Source organism: Gracilinanus agilis, chromosome 1 (assembly GCF_016433145.1).
Source record: "Gracilinanus agilis isolate LMUSP501 chromosome 1, AgileGrace, whole genome shotgun sequence".
NCBI lineage: Eukaryota > Metazoa > Chordata > Mammalia > Didelphimorphia > Didelphidae > Gracilinanus > Gracilinanus agilis.
This window is the reverse complement of record NC_058130.1, coordinates 145,514,096-145,531,252: the sequence shown is the minus strand read 5'-3', so window position 1 is coordinate 145,531,252 and position 17,157 is coordinate 145,514,096.

Genomic DNA, 17,157 nt, shown 5'->3' with positions numbered 1-17,157 from the left:
TGAGGACAAATTGTTTTACTGCTACTCTTTTGTATTTAATGTTCTATGGAATATTGTACATGTAAAAAAATGACTGCCTTTTGTAGTCTTTACCGAAAAGTTCTTTGGGACAATCCCAGGTGCAGATAAGGCAACAGGAATAGTATGTGCCTTATCCTGTTCCCACATGGTTTTAATTTCTCCCACTAGATCTCAGTATTTTGAAAGCCTTTCATTTCATGTAGGTTGGAGATTATGAGTATTTGATATGATGATGGCTATTAAAAACTTGGTTCTTAAACTTTTATGGACCAATGTTTTATCCTGAGAGTTATGGGCAATAGCTCTGTTGTAGTGATGCTCTCTGTCTGTGGCCCCCATGTAGTTTATTTGTTGAATTCTCAAGTCTGTTTGTATTTGTAGTGTGGAAATTTGTAGTCTGTTAGTTTATAAACGTCATTGAGCTCTGGTGTTTAGTCCTAGCTGTTTTGATCTATCCTGATCCTGTTCTCTTGGGTTTCTGGGTGATGCTAAAATTTTGCAGTCTCCAGTGATAATGTTGCTCAATTTTCACCACTTCCTGGCCTAATCTGCTTTAATCAGTAAGTCCAGATTCTTTAAGGGTAACATTTTCTGTAATATCTGGTAAAAGATTATCTCATCCTTTATTACCATCATAAACCCCTCATTGTATAAGCATATCTGCTTGATGCTATCACTTGTCCTACTCTTCGTGGTTGACATTTTGTGACGTGAGTTCATGTGGATGTTTGCCTATATATGAAGGGAGGGAACAAACATTTCTTAAGCACCTCCTTTGTGTTAGACACTACGCTAAGCATTTTACAAATATTATCTCTTTTGATAACAACCCTCAGAGGTAAAAGCTATGAGTATCCCTATTTTATAGTTGAAGAAACTGAGGTAAACAGGTTAAATGACTTACCTAGGGTCAGAGAGTAAAGTATCTGGGTCTGAATTTGAACTATATACATACATGTATATATGTGCATGCATGTTTATTTGTACACATATACATGTCTACCCTAAGCATGTGAAGACTCCCTCAGAGAAATAGGAGGATGAGAACAATTTGTTCTAATGACCATTCAGGAGGTATAATATAGAAATAATACTGCCATGGCTGAATCAGACCCTGTGGAGTGCCTAGAGCTTGGTTAGACATTTCAGATGCCAAGGTCATCCACTGTATCCTGGGCCATCATTAGCTGTCCTGATTTTTGCCCTGCCACTAGACTTGGATGACTCTGAAAGAGAGAGTGAGGTTGATGACAAGGGATGGCAAATCTGCCTCCCTTAAATCCAGTTCAGGAGAAAGTCAAGGCATGATTATCATCAGTCCTCTTAAAAAATGAAGGACAGGGGCAGCTGAGTAGCTCAGTGGTTAGAGATCCAGGCCTGAAGTCAGGAGGACATGGGTTCAAATTTGACCTCAGACATTTCCTAGCTATGTGACCCTGAGCAAGTTACTTAACCCCAATTGCCTAGCCCTTGAAACCACTACTTAGTATTGATTCTAAGACAGAAGGCGAGGGTTAAAAAAAAAAAGTCTGCAGTATCCCAATGAACCTTGAACATTAGCCTCTTAACTGAGTGTAATCATGCTATGATTCTTTATTGCTTATAGCATTCTCTTTTCTGGGTGGGAATAAAACTTCATGCTTGAGTCATGTTTGTACCCTGGGGATCTTTTTTGCTCCCACTTCCCTCCATCGTCACCTTGTTTTGGGAAAATGCCCTGGGAAAGATTCCTTAAACTAGAGCCAAAATATAGAATTGTTCAATTCAATTCATTCAACATTCATTAAGCACCTACTATGTGCCAGGCACTGTGCTAAGTGCTGGGAATATGAATAAAAAAGAGAGAGACTCTTCGTTTGCAGGGAACTTCCAAGACAGGAAAGGAAGCTGGAAAGGTAGGGGAGCCACTGGGGGTCCCTGCTGAGGGGTCATCATGTTCCTTGGAGTTCAAACCAAGCAGAGTTGCAGATGGAAAGTAGAGAGCTGTTCCTTAGGAATCTGATGTCCGGTTAGAATTGAAGCACATGAGAGCTCAGGCTACCCCAGAACAACAAACTTGGAGCAAATAGGGAGAAAGTTCCTAAAGGACAGGGATTGGCAAAGGCCAACAGCTGTGTGGTAGCCATGGTGGTGCCTGGTGAGCTCCAGTGCTTATAGAGAGACAGCTCTATATATTTTGGGGGTCCTGAGTGGCGTTTAGTGGCATTGGATTGAAAAGACAGAAACTGAGAGCCGTCATACTAGTGGTTAGCCATAGCTGATCCAACCTCTATGGGATTTGGAGTTTATTTTAATACTGGTTTCAAACAAAGAACACAAAGAAAGAGTCACAGCTGTGAAGGGGTTACAAATCATACACAACCCATTAAAGTCTAAAAAGTAGAAAGATAGGTACAAGGGCAAGGGCCAAATTCCAACCACCAATTAGTAGGGGGTCAATTCTGGGAGCAGAAATATATTTCATGGAGATTTTTACTAATTGAGTCCTGTCTTCCTGATTTACAGAATTTGGACCTGGTCAAATAAAGTCTGGACTAGATTGTCTGGCTCCAGCTTATCTAAGTAATATTTTTTAGGGTTCAGGCTTCTTAATTATCAAGGAGAGAAATTGTTAACTCAGTAGCTGCTGGTCTGCTAAGGACTCAAAGCTTTTCAATAAGTCTATAATGTTTTTCCAATAAGAAAAAGTATGGATCATAAAAGGTGTCAAAAGAGGGGTCTCAGATTTTTATCTATTCTCTTATTGGCTTCCCACAAGTGCTAGACCCATCGACCTCAACCTACAAAGCCTCAGGCTTTTCTCTGATAGCCTCCAGGTGCCTTGTTGGGAGACAACCAAGATATTTGTAAATACCACCTCCTTCCTTTGGTTCCCGTTGATGTCTGGACTCGAGCGCTAATCCATCAGTCTTCATTTGTCCATGGTGTACATGAAAAACTACACTTCTCAAGACCAAATAATTTTGATTTCCTTAGGGGAGAGTTTCCACTAGATGAAGTAGCTGTTTAACATATTTTTTTAGTGGAGTCATATAACTGGATGTCATCCATGCATATCAAATGATTAATATGATGCTTTGATCTGTCTCCTTCTTTCATTTGAATCAATCACCATCATGACAATCATATTTTTGTTTTATGTTCAATATTAAATGTATTATTAGCAGTGAGCATTTTTATCACACTTGAGGTTTACATAGCACCAACTAAACAACAATGTGAAGCAAGTTTCTCAGTTGAGAGACTATAGAGAGGGAAAATCATTGGGAGTTTGAGAAAGAATGAAAAGATCAAGAAGAACCATTGTGGTGAGTAGTGGGATAGTGAGTCAATTATTGTTGTTCAGCCATATTTCAATCATGTCTGATATGTTGTGGCCCCACTTGAGTTTTCTTGGTAAAGATACTGGAGTACTGTTAACACTCTGGCTCATTTTACAGATGAAGAAACTGAGATAAACAGAATTAAGTGACTTGCCCAGGGATACATAACTAGTACATGTCTGAGGCCAGATTTGAACTCAAGAAGATGAGTCTTCCTAATTCCAGTCCAGAACTCTATCTATTGTGCCACCTAGCTGTTCCAATGGGTCAGTTAGGGAAGTTTAAAAAGATTGCCTTGCCCCAGAGAGGGCCCAGTTGAGATTATATAACATAAATTTGGACCAATCAGCACAGTTTCATGAATACCTCCCTATTCCAATGAGGAGGCACTTAAAGGGAACTATAGGTTGATCCATGGATGTTGTGATCTCTGCTTAGGAGAGGAGTTGGATCTCAGTAAAACTGAGAAGTAGGTTCATATTTCAGTACCCTCCTATCTCTTTTATCAGCAAATCCTCCAGAGGTCAGTCTTACATCTTCTATTAGTTGATGATAACTGGGGTATCTGAGTTTGCTTACTCCCAGCTGTAGCTACATTTTCATAGGTTCATAGATTGGGAACTGGAAGGGAACTTAGAGTTCCTCTAGTCCAATCCCTTCATTTTATTGATAAGGAAACAGAGGCTGGGAGATATCAAGAAACTTGTTGAAAGTACACAGACGGCTCCAAATATTGCCCTCTTTACCCAGTCAGCCTAACTACCTGAGTAACTCTGTATAAGCTCCTTAACCTCTCTAGGACTCAGGCAATTCTCCAGGATTTTTCTACTAAGTAACAGGCTGGATTCTTGAAGACAGTGAATCTTTAAGATCCAAAATAGTAAAGTTATGATGGTGAAAAAAAAGGTGATGAATCTGACATTTTGTGAGGAGGAGACTGTCTATCCCCATTCCCTAGATCACAATGTAGGCTTTCAATAGATGTCCGTTGGACTAACTTAATTTGATGTAAATGACCTGCCACTTACTTAAGTGATGGTTCTCTAAGAATACCCAGAATTATGTCTGTAGTCCTCTCCTCTGTCCCCAAATACAGGACACTGCTTAGTTTGCTAGGCAAGGAAGAGCACTCCTTTCAAAATTAAAATTATTTTTTTCTTTTCACAACAGAAAATTAAAACCTAGTGTCTAACATTTTTCACTTCAAACAATATCTCTGATTCAATGCACATTTTTTGTCTCATTTCTTCTCAGTTACATACATATTTTTAACATTTATTTTAAAAAATTTTGAGTTCCAAATTCTTTTCCTCTCCTTCCCCCTCCCCTTTTTTTGAAAAGGTGAGCCATTTTATATAGATTATACATGTGAAGTAATAAAAGAACATATTTCCATATTAACTATGTTGCAAAAGAAAACAGACCAGAAAAAAAACAAGAAGGAAAAATAAAGAAAGTAAAAGAAGAATGCTTTGATCTGCACTCAGACTTTAACACTTCTTTCTCTGGATATGGATAGCATTTTTCATCCTAAGTTCTTCAGAATTGTCTTGGACCACTGCATTGCTCAGAATAGCAAAGTAATTCATAGTTGATCATCATTAAATATTGTTATTATGGTGTACTATATTTTCCTGGTTCTGCCCACTTCACTTTGTATCAGTTCATATAAGTCTTACTAGATTTTTCTGGAATCATCCTGCTCACCATTTTTTTAATAGTACAACAGTATTCCGTTACAATCATATACCACAACTTGTTCAGTTGTTCCTCAATTGACGGGCATTTCCACGATTTTCAGTTCTTTGTCACCACAAAAAGAGATGCTATACATATTTTTATATGAATAGATCCTTTTCCTTTTTTTTAAAAAAAAAATCTCTTTTGGATACAGACCTAGTAGTGGTAATACTGGATCAAAGGGTATACACATTTTTATAGTCCTTTAGGCAAATAGCTCTCCAGAATGACTGAATCAGTTGACAATTTCACCAACAGTGCATTAGTGTCCCAATTTTTCCATACCCCCTCCAATATCTGTCATTTTCCTATTCTGTCATATTTGGCAGGCTTATAAGTGTGAGATGGTACCCCAGAGTTGTCTTATTTTGCATTTCTCTAATTAATAGTGATTTAGAACATTTTGCTTCTTCTGAAAACTCCCTGTTCATATACTTTGACCTTTTATCAACTAGGGAATGACTCATATTCTTATAAGGTTGACTCATTTCTCTATGTTGAAAAATAAGGTCTTTATCAGAGAAACTTGCTATAAATCCCCCCACTCCATTTCCTGCTTTTCTCCTAATATTAGTTGCATTGGTTTTGTTTGTGCAAAAAATTTGAATTTAATGCAATCAAGATCACCCATTTTTACATCTCTTAATATTATTTCTTATATAGTCATAAAATCTTCTCATATCTATAGATATGACAGGTAAAATTTTCCATGCTCTACTATTTTGCCTATGATATCATCATTTATGTCTAAATTATGTACCCATTTTGACTATCTCTTGGTATACAATGTGAGATGTTGAGCTATACTTTCTGCCAAACTGCTTTCCAGTTTTCCCAGCAATTTATGTCAAATAGTGAGTTTTTGCACCCCCAAAGCTTGGATCTTTGGGTTTATCAAATACTAGATTACTGTAGTCATTTATAACTGTGTATTTTAAAATTAAACTATTCCACTGATCCACCACTCTATTTCTTAGCTAGTACCAGATTGCTCTGATGATTACTGCTTTATAATACAGTTTGAAATCTGGTACTGCTGGACCATCTTCCTTCATATTTAAAAAAAATTGTTTCCTTTGATAGTTTTGACCATTTGTTTCTCTAGATGAATTTTGTTGTCATTTTTTCTAGATCAATAAAGTAATTCTTTAGTAGTTTGATTGGTATGGCATGAATAAGCAAATTAATTTAGGTAGAATTGTCATTTTTATTATTTTGGCTCAGGGTATTGTTATGGGCGGTATGGTGATACTGGATAGGGCCTGATAGAGAGATGGTCCAAGGTCCTCTGATGGTTTAAGGACCTAAGCTGAGTGAGAGTGGGAAGCTTAGGTGGATACTAAGTTGTGATAGTGAACACCGGATCTCTCATAGTATTTTAAGCTCAGCTGTACACCTACCTCCCACCTAACAGTGCCCAGGACTAAGTGATCAAGTGAGAAGTTGTGAATTGAATCACGTAGCTTCTCTGAGTCCTTATCCTGGGTTTAGCTTAATGGATAATGCCTACGATTGCAATATGATTTGTTTGAGCAATCCTTTCCCCTTAGATCCAAAGAATGCAGAAATGATCCTTAGGATAGTAACAGCATTCACCTAAGTAAGCTTAAAGATTTAATTGTAATAAACTCAGGGGAAGGGTCAAGGCTGAAGGAAGGAGGTGCTGGGAAACTACACTAGACTATTGATGATCAGTTTTGTCAATCAAAGAAATAATCAGGTTGAAACCGTCTGCTGGAGAGGTTTCCTTCTCTGCGGCACTCTGGCCAGGCCAGGCGCCTTTGGCCCTGACCAGGTGAGTTGAGGATTGATGGTGTTCTTCCTTGATGTTAAATAATTGATATACAGCACAGCTCTGTCCAGAAGTTGAGGATGTGATAATTAGTGGAATAGGATGCAGGTAACCTAAGCAGGTTGATTGGCCTACCCACCCAGCCACCTGGGTCCCCTTCTCAGGAGTGAGAGAGCCTCCTGATCCAGTCTCTGCCTTTTATAGTCCTGGCAGCAACTGCTTTTTGCCCTCTGGCTTATGGCTTCTGGGTTAGTTCTAAATTCTAAAACTATTTGGTGCCACTCATCCTGTTCTCCATTTTGCTTATCAGAAATTGAAGTTACAGTATCCATGATATTTCTCCAATTGTTTAGATCTTTATTTTTGTAAAAAGTGTTTTGTAATTGTGCTCAGATAAATCCCAGGTTTGTCTTGGCCAACTATTTTATATTATCTGCAGTTATTTTAAGTGAGTTTCCCTTTCTATCTTTGCTGCTAGATTTCATTGGTAATAAGAAAGCTAATAAGTTATATGGGTTAATTTCATATCAGGCAACTTTGCTGAAGTTGTTAATTATTCAATTGGCTTTTTCTATACCTATCGAGATAATCATATGATTTTTGTTTTCATTATTGATATGGTCAAGTATGTTGATATTTTCTCTAATGTTGACCTAATCCTGCATTCCTGGTATAAATCTCTCCGGGTCATAATGTATGATCTTTGTGACTTATTACTGTAATTTCCTTGTAAATATTTTATTTGAATTTTTTGCATCAATATTTATTAGGAAAATTGGTCTGTAGTTTTCTTTCTCTAGTTTTGTTTCTCCTAGTTAGAAACTATGGACCAGTGTCTTTACACCATATATCAAGAGGTGGTCAAAATAGGTATATGATTTAGACATACAGGATAATACATAAATTAGGAGAGCATGGAAAATTTTATTTGTCAAATATATGGATAACAGAAAAATTTATGACCAAACAAAAGATTGAAAGCATTAAGAGATATAAAATAAATGATCTTGATTATATTAAATTAAAAGGGGTTTGCACAACATCAACATCATATTAGTGTCATAGAGGAATTTGGAAGGATTCCTTCTTTGCTTGTTTTCCTAAATAGTTTATATAGTATTAGAATTAATTGTTCCTTAGTGTTTGGCAGAATTCATTTGTGAGCCCACCTAGTCTTGGGTATTTTTCCTTAGGGAGTTCATCAATGGCTTGTTCAATTTCTTTTTCTAAGATAAAATATATGATTCTCTTTTCTGTTAATCTGAGTAATTCATATTTTTGTAAATATTCATTCATGCTAGATTTGTTGGCATGTAATTAGGTAAAATAATTCTTAATAACAAATTGCTTTAATTTCATCTTCATTGGTGATGAATTTATTCTTTTAATTTTTCATACTGGTAATATGGTTTTTTTCTTAAAATCAATTTAACCAATGGTTTGTCTATTTTATTGGGTTTTCCCATAAAACAAGCCCCTAGTTTTATTTATTAGCGCAATGGTTTTCTTATGTTCAATTGTCTTAATCTGTTTTGACTTTCAGGATTTCCAATTTGGTATCTAATTAGGGATTTTTAATTTGTTCTCTTTCTAGTTTTTTAGTTGCGTGTCTAATTTATTCATCTGCTCTTTTCTCTTTTCAACCAATTCAAGTTGTTTAGAGATATAAATTTTCCTTTAAGTAAACTTTGGCTGCATTCCATATATTTTGGTATGTTGTCTCATTATTATCATTCTCTTTAATGAAATTATTGTTTCTGTGATTTGTTCTTTGCCACACTCATTCTTTAGCATTAGATTATTTAGTATATAATTAGTTTTTTATTAAAATAAAAATATAAACTTTTACCTTTTGTCTTAGAATTTATTCTAATATCAATTCCAAGACAGAAAGGCAATAAGAACTAGGCAATTGGGGTTAAGTGATTTGTTCAGTGTCAAATAGCTAGGAACTTTTTGAAGCTAGATTTGAACCCAGGTCCTCTTGACTCCAGGCCTGGTACTCTATCCACAGAGCCATCTAGTTGCCCCTCCAATTAGCTTTTAATCTATGTCTCCATGGCCCTTTATTAAATTTAATCTTGTTGCATTATGGTCTTTAAAGGATGTCTTTGATATTTCTGCTTTTCTACATTTGGTTATAAGATTGTATCCCTAATATGTGGTCATTTTTATGAAAATGCCATGTACATTTGAGAAAAAGGTACACTCTTTTCTGTTCCCATTCCATTTTTTCCCAGAGGCCTATCATAGCTAATTTTTAAAAATTCCATTCATTTCTTTAACATCTGTCTTGCTTATTTTAGGGTTAGATTTATTTAATTCTGAGAGGGGAAAATTGAGGGCCCCCCCTCTACTATAGTTTTACTTTTTATTTCTTTCTATAACTCATTTAACTTTTAAGAATTTGAATGTCAGAGGTTAGAGCCAACATGGCAGAGAAGGTACGGGGACCCATCTGATTTCTACCAAACTTCCCTCTAAAAATCTTATATAATGTTATAACTCCTCATAATAAATTCTGGAGCAGCATAACCCACAAAAAGACAAAGGTGAAATAATTTTTCAGTCCAAAACAACTTAAAAGGCTGGCCCAAGGGATGAACCAGGGTATAGATGGAGCACAGCATGCCAGGGCAGGTTCCACTATGGCAACAGGCCTTGGGCACAGCTGAAGCAGCAGCAAAGACTTCCAGAGCTCTCGGCCAAAGAAGGTAAAGGGATGGGTCAGACAACTATTCAGAAGATTTTATATATATATATATATATATACCCTTTGCTGGCTCTGGGTGCAAGACTTTTGTTGTATTGCCCTTACGCACAACCAGGTTGTAGTAAGGAGAAGCACCAGCAGATACCAGCACTTGCAGCCACCAGGGAGCAGGGTATCCTAGTCACAGTTCCAAGTGGGTAAAAGAGTGCTGGGGGTTACTCACAGACTAGGAGAGTATGAAACAAACCTCTTCTTACATCATATCAACTTGGAAGAACTGAAAGTAGGTAGGTACCCAGCACTAGCTCTGAAGGCAGCTGCACAAACTACCTGAAAGCCATTGCCAAAAAAAGAAAGAAAGAAAGAAAGAAAGAAAGAAAGAAAGAAAGAAAGAAAGAAAGAAAGAAAGAAAAAAGATCTTAGACATCATCTTTCAAGAAATTATCAAGGAAAACTGTTTTGATATTCTAGAACCAAAAGACAAAATAGAAATCAAAAGATTCCTCCTGAAAGATCCCAAAAGGATAACTCCCAGAAATATTATAGTCAAATTCCAAAACTCAAGGAGAAAAATATTTCAAGAAGCCCAAAAGAAACACGTCAAATATTGTGGACCCACAGTTAAGATAACACAAGATCAAGCAGCTTCTGCATTAAAGGATCAGAGGACCTGGAATATGATATTCCAGATGGCCCGGGAGCTAGGACTTCAACCAAGAATCATTTACCCAGCAAAACTGGACATAATCCTTCAGAGGAAAAAAATGGGTATTCAATAAAATAAAGGACTTTCTAATAGTCCTGATGAAAGAATCAGAGCTGAATGAAATTTTTGACTCTCAAATACAAGACTGAAGAAAATCATAAAAAAGTAAACAGGAAAGAGTAATCAAAAGACATTCAATAAGGTTAAACTGTGTACATCCCTACATGGGGAGATGATTCTTAGAACTCCAAAGAATTTTGTCATTATTAGGGCAGTTAGCAGTATACACAGAAGTGGAGGGCAAGGATGTGAGTTAAATATGATGAGATGATATAAAAAATAAAATTAAATTAAGTATGAGAAAGAGGAATGCATTGGGAGAAAGTGAAAAGGAAAAATAGAATGGGGTAAATTATTGCACATGAAAGAGGCAAGAAAGAGTATTCACAGTGGAGGGGAAGATAGAGGAGGTGGGGAGGAGAGCATGTGAACCTTCCTCTCATCAGAATTGGCTTAATGAAGGATAAATGTACACAATCTGGGTCTAGAAAATCATATTACTCTATAGGAAAGTAGGAGGGAAAGGGGATAAAAGAAGGCGGGTGGAACTGATAGAAAAGAGGGCAAGTTGGGAGTGGTGAAGGTCTGAAACTAAATGAGGAAATAGGATGGAAAGTAACACATAGCAATCATAATGGAGGAAAAAATTTTATAAGACTCTAATAAAGGCCTCATTTCTCAAATACACACCATTTGGTACATATATATTTAGTATTAATTTTACTCCATCTATAGTTCCTTTTAGCAAAATGTAGTTTCCCTACTATTCTCTTTTAATTTGGTCTAGTTTTGCTTTTGCTTTGAGATCATAATTGCTATCCCTGCATTTTTTTTACTTCAGCTATAACATAACAGATTCTGCTTTAGCCCCTTATTTTGACTTTGTGTGTGCTTCTCTTTTTCAAGTGTGTTTCTTGTAAACAACATATTGTTGTATTCTGGTTTTTAATCCATTCTCTCCACTTATGTTTTATAGGTGAGTTTGTACCATTCCTATGGACAGATATTGTTACTAACTGTGTATTTCCCTATGTACTATTTTCCCTTGTTTATCTTGCTTCTCTCTATTTTTATCTTGTCCCTCCTCAAAAGTCTGTTTTGCTTCTGAACACTGCCTTCCTTAATCTCCCCTCCCCTATATCAGTACTCTCTCCCATTTCCCTTCTCTTTTCCTTTTGCCCATTGGGCCTTTTGGATAAGATCTTTTCCCTTTGCCTAGGAGGATAAGATCAATTTCCCTGTAGGGTAAGATAGATGTCTATACCCAGCTGCCCGTATATGTTATTCTCCTTTTGAGCCAATTATGATGAGAATATGGATCATGTGTTGCCTATTACCATTACCCTATTTTCCCCTCTATGGTATAAGCTTTTCCTTTTGTTCCTCTTTTCTGTGAGATATTTTCCTCCATTCTTTTTCTCCCTTCCTCTTTCTCCCAGTACATTCCTCTTTCTCACTTTTTAACTTTAATTTTAAACATCATATCATTATAGTCAACTCACACCCACATCCTGTATCTATGTATACATCTTCTAATTGTTCAAATAATAATAAAGTTCTTAGGATTCATAAATATCATCTTCCCATATAGGAATCCAAACAGTTTAACCTTATTGAATCCCTTATTATTTTCCTTTTTTACCTTTTTATGCTTCTCTTGAGTCTTATATTTGAAAATAAGATTTTCTACCCAACTCTTGTCTTTTCAAAAAGAATGCTTGAAAGTCCTCTATTTCATTGAATATCTATTTTTTCCCTTGAAAGATTATACTTAGTTTTGCTAGGTAGATAGTTTTTGGTCATAATCCTAGCTCTTTTGCCCTCTAAAATATATCATAAGTCCTCCATTCCTTTTATATAGAAGCTCTTAAATCTTGTATTATCCTCAATGTGGCTTAATGATATTTGAATTGTTTTTTTTCTGGTTGCTTTAAGTATTTTCTCCTTGACCTGGGAGTTGTTGAATTTGAGTCTAATATTCCTGGGAGTTATCATTTTCAAATCCCTTTCAGGATATGATCAGTGGAATCTTTCAATTTTTTTTTACTCTCTAGTTCTAGGATATCATGGCAGTTTTCCTTAATGATTTCTTGAAATGTGATGTTGAAGTTATTTTTTTATCATGGCTTTTGGATAGTTTAATAATTCTTAAATTATCTCTCTTCAATCTATTTTCCAGGTCAGTTGTTTTTCCATTAACATATTTCACAGTGTCTTCTTTCTTTAAATCTTTCGACTTAGTTTTCTTGTGTCTTGATGTCTCATAGTCTTTGGCTTCCACTTGCACAATTCCCATTTTTAAGATGTTATTTCTTCATTGAGCTTTTGTATTTCTTCTTCCATTTGACCAATTCTATTTTTAAAAATCTTTATCTTCCATTTTAGAATCAACACTAAGTATTGGTTACAATGCTGAGGAATAGTAAGGGCTAGGCAATTGGGGTTAAGTGAGTGCCCCAGGATCACACAGCTAAGAAGTGTCTGAGGTCAGATTTAAACCCAGAACCTTCTGTCTCTAGGCCTGGCTCTCTATCCAATGAGCAACCTAGCTGTTCCCGAGTTCTATTTTTAAAAGAGTTCTTTTCTTTAGTGAATTTTTGTGCCTCTTTCTCCATTTAGCCAATTTTGCTTTTTAAGAAGTTTTTTTCTGTGTCACTTTTACTATTTGGCCCATTTTATTTTTTAAAGTGATATTTTGTTCAGTATATTTTGTTCCTCTTTTACTGACCTGTTGATTCTCTTTTCATAATTTTCTTGTTTCTCATTTCTTTTTCCAATTTTTCTTTGAGCTCTCTTATTTTATTTTGAAAAGCTTTTTAGAGCTCTTTTGAGGAATTCCTATTGGGATTGTGTCCAACTTACTATTTTTTTCTCCTTTGAGACTTTGGTTGTAGCTGTTTGGATTTCATTGTCTTCTTATCAGTCTGTTTCTTGAGCTTTCCTGATAACATAGTAAATTTTTATGGTCAGGTTATTATTTTTTGCTTGTTTGCTCATTTTGCCCAATCTATATCTTGACTTTTAATTTTAAATTTAAGTTAGGCTCTGCTCCTAGAGTGAAGAGGCCACTGCTTCAAGCTCCAGGTTTTTGGTGGTATTGTTTTCAGAAATTGTTCTGGGGTTCTGTAAGTTTTTGGCACTTCTAAGGTGGTATGATCCAAGGAGAAGTGTAGTCACTGGTCTCCTGGCCTATGCTTTGGTCTTTACCCAGGAAGAGACCTTGTTCCCCTGTAGCCATAAGGCTCCTTTCTGCCTTGGAACTGAGACCAGGGCTCTTGCTCCCCTTTGAGCAACTGTAAACAATTCTCTGCTCTGAAATTATGACTGCCCCTTGCATTCTTCCCCTTTGAACTGTGACCAGGAGCTGTATCTGAGAATGCTGCAGGGGCCTAACCCCATCATCAATACAGGTAGGACCTGTATTAAACTCTGGGTCCAACAATTACCCTGGTGAGAGAGACCTATCCTGTTGACCTCCTAAGTTGTCTTGAGAAGGAAAATTGTTTTGCTTGGACCTTTTGTTGGCTCTACCACTCCAGAATTTTATTTGAGTTATTATTTTTAAATTGTTTGGAGCAGAATTTGGGAAAGTTCAGGTGGATTTCTGCCTCTACTCCACCATCTTGGCTCCCCCAGACTATTGAACACTTTCCTTTTATAGTGCCCTGTCCTGGGTACTGAGAAGAAGACAAAGATAAGTAAGAGAGGAATAAGTATTTACATAGTGCCTACTATATGTCAGGCACTATGCTAAGTGTTTTACAAATATTAACTTATTTTATCTTCTATAACTCTACTATATAACTATAGTGTAGTCATACCTACACTATAAGATAGGTCCTGTTATTATTCCCATTTTACTAGTGAGAAAACTGGGGAAAACAGAGGTTAAGTGACTTTCCCAGGTACATGAAACTACTAAGCATTTGAGGTCATATATGAACTCAGATTTTCATGACTCCAAGTACAACTCTCTTTCCCTCTATTTGCTATGTCACCTTGATGCCTCAATAAGAAAAGGAATAGATAATTAGTAATAAATTATAATAAGACATAGACCTTTCCTTGCAGGTTCTTGCTAAAACACATTACATGTCAGGAGGAAGTATTATAGAAGATATAAGCAAAATGGTCTAAGAAGATGAGGATTATTGTTTTTCAGTCATTTTTCCTTGGTTCTCTCTTTGTGATACTATTTGGAGATTTCTTAGCAAAGTTATTGGAGTGGTTTGCCATTTCCTTCTCCAGCTCAATTTACAGATTAGAAAACTAAGACAAATAGGGTTAAGTGACTTTTCTAGGGTCACATAGCTACTAAGTGTCTGAGGCCAAATTTGAACTCAGAAAGATCCCCTGGTTCTAGGCCTGAAATTCTTGCCACTGTGCCACTCAGCTGCCCAAGAGATGAGGAATGCCTTGTACATATTAGGTGCTTAGGAAATATTCATCGAATTCTATCTAGAGGGAATAGGGAAGGCTTCAAAATAGAGTGGGTATTTAAGCTAGTCCTTGAAGTATCAGGAAACTGTTGACAGATATAGGCCAGGGACTAGAGATGGGAGTGTCGGGAAGAAGGGACTTGTGTGAGAAAAGGTACCAAAGTAGGAAAATATAGGACCCTGAAAAGTTGGCTTGCCTGAAATAACGGGGATATCAGTGGTGACAGATAAGGATGGGGGTGAGGTACCTGTACCCTTACGTGGTAGAAGTCTCTTGGAATCACTGGAACTTAAAAGTTGCTTCCTGAGGGGTGATGAGAAATGACGGAAGAGCCCAGAAAGAAGAGTCCAGAACTGAGTCAAGGGTATTCTAATCTTCCCAGCCTTCAGAACTCACAGGGTAGAAGAACATTCAAACTGGTTGGAATCTTTATTTATTATTTTAATCGTTGAATTGTTGCTTTTTTGTTTTTATACTAAAGTAGTTTCCCCTTAAGCACTTGCCCCCTTTCTTCATCCCTTGCCAGTTGAACTCTGGAAAGGACCTTTAGAGATCTTTTGGTCCTACTCTCTAATTTTACAGAATTGGAGACAGAGTTCCAGAAATGGGAAATGAATTTCCCAAGGTGGCACAGCTAGTAAATGGAAGAATTGAGTGCTTCCTCCTGCATGAAGGGGTGTATAGGGTGTTGGGGTCAGGGGACTAGCACTTCTGGAGAGAGGGCTTGCCATATTATTTTCAAGGCTACTCATCCACCTTTGGTGTCAATGAGTCACCCACCTTTCACCTGTGGTTCCAAGAAGCTGTAGCAAGTGAGCTAAACAAGGTTGAAGGTTGCCAATAGGCTTTAAACATGTTTGTGATCAGGGGAATATTTACCCCAAGCATGTGAAGGCTACCCTGGTGGAATGGGTAGGTGAGAACAATTTGTTCCAACAATCATGATGGCACTTAGAACTTTGAAAAACATTGAAGATGAATAGGTCATCCACTGCATCCTGAGCTGTTGCCAATTATCTTAAGTTTGTCTTGCCATTGGACTTCAATGTCTCTGGAAGAGAGAGAGGCTGACAATTTTGCATCCCTGCCTCACTAAAATCCAGTTCATGGACAAGTCAAGACCACTCATTGTGATATCATTGGTCTTCTTTGAAGACTAGGATAAACAATAATTCCACCAAACTTCCTCTACCCCTCAGGGTGATACTAGATACTGGTGAATTCCTGTTACTATATTACCCCTCCCAGCTTACCTGAGGTAATACATCATAGTGGAAAAAGATGATGGACTCCGAACTGGAGGACTTGGGCTTGAGTTTTGTCTTTACTTCTCGCTGACCAAAGTCTAATCACTTCCCTTATGTATAAAATGGGGCTAATGATAAGTTATGTAAATATGATTATCTTCATTTTATTGAGGAGGAAACTGAAGTTCACGGAAGAGAATTTCCCAATACAATAATGACTTCTCTGTGCCCACACTGCCTGAAAGCCAAGTACATTACATTTCACTTCTCTCTCAGGGTTCAGAGTCGTCTTCTTAGGGGGTCGGAGAGTCTCTCAACTCTATTATTGACTCAAGCTTCTATTGATTATGTTCTTCCAATTTTAGGAATCCAAGCACCTGGTTTCATTTATCCTCTTTAGTCAGACTAACTTTTGCAAAGGAATATTACTCCAAAGGCAAAACAAGAACAGATATATGTAACCATTTTCCCCCAACACCTGGGGGGGATGAATAATCTCTTCTACATCACCTTAGCAATTGAGGAGTTGAGAGGAATTAGGTTCATAGCTTAACTCAACTCTTATAAAGCATTAGTCCTACCAAGTTCCAAGCCCCAAACTCTTTAGGTTTGTATCTTGGAATTCTGACTTTTTAGGACTTCACTGCTAGGCTGATGGAAATATCTGTTCTAGAATGCTGGGTTCTAAGGTCTTCATGGTTCTAAGGTCATCTGGGACTCTACTCTCTGCTCCTAGAACTGAAAGAGATAAATGAAACAAGACCAGAACCCAAAGCCCATTTCTTAGGTCCCCATCCAGATTGTTGATCTTCATTCCTGAATGCCACCAGAAATAGAGAGCAAAGGGCTTCTAGGTGGCTCAATGGATTGAGAGCCAGTCGTAGAGACAAGAGGTTCTAGATTCAAATCTGGCCTCAGACACTTCCTCACTGTATGTCCCTAGACACATGACTTAACCCCATTACCTAGCCCTTACTGCTTTTCTGCTTTAGAACCAATACACAGTATTGATTTTAAGAAAGAAGATAAGAGTTGAGAGAGAGAGAGAAAAGGAGGGGAGGAAGGAGGGAGAGAGGGAGGAGAGAAAGGAGGGAGGGAGAGAGAGGGGGAGGGAA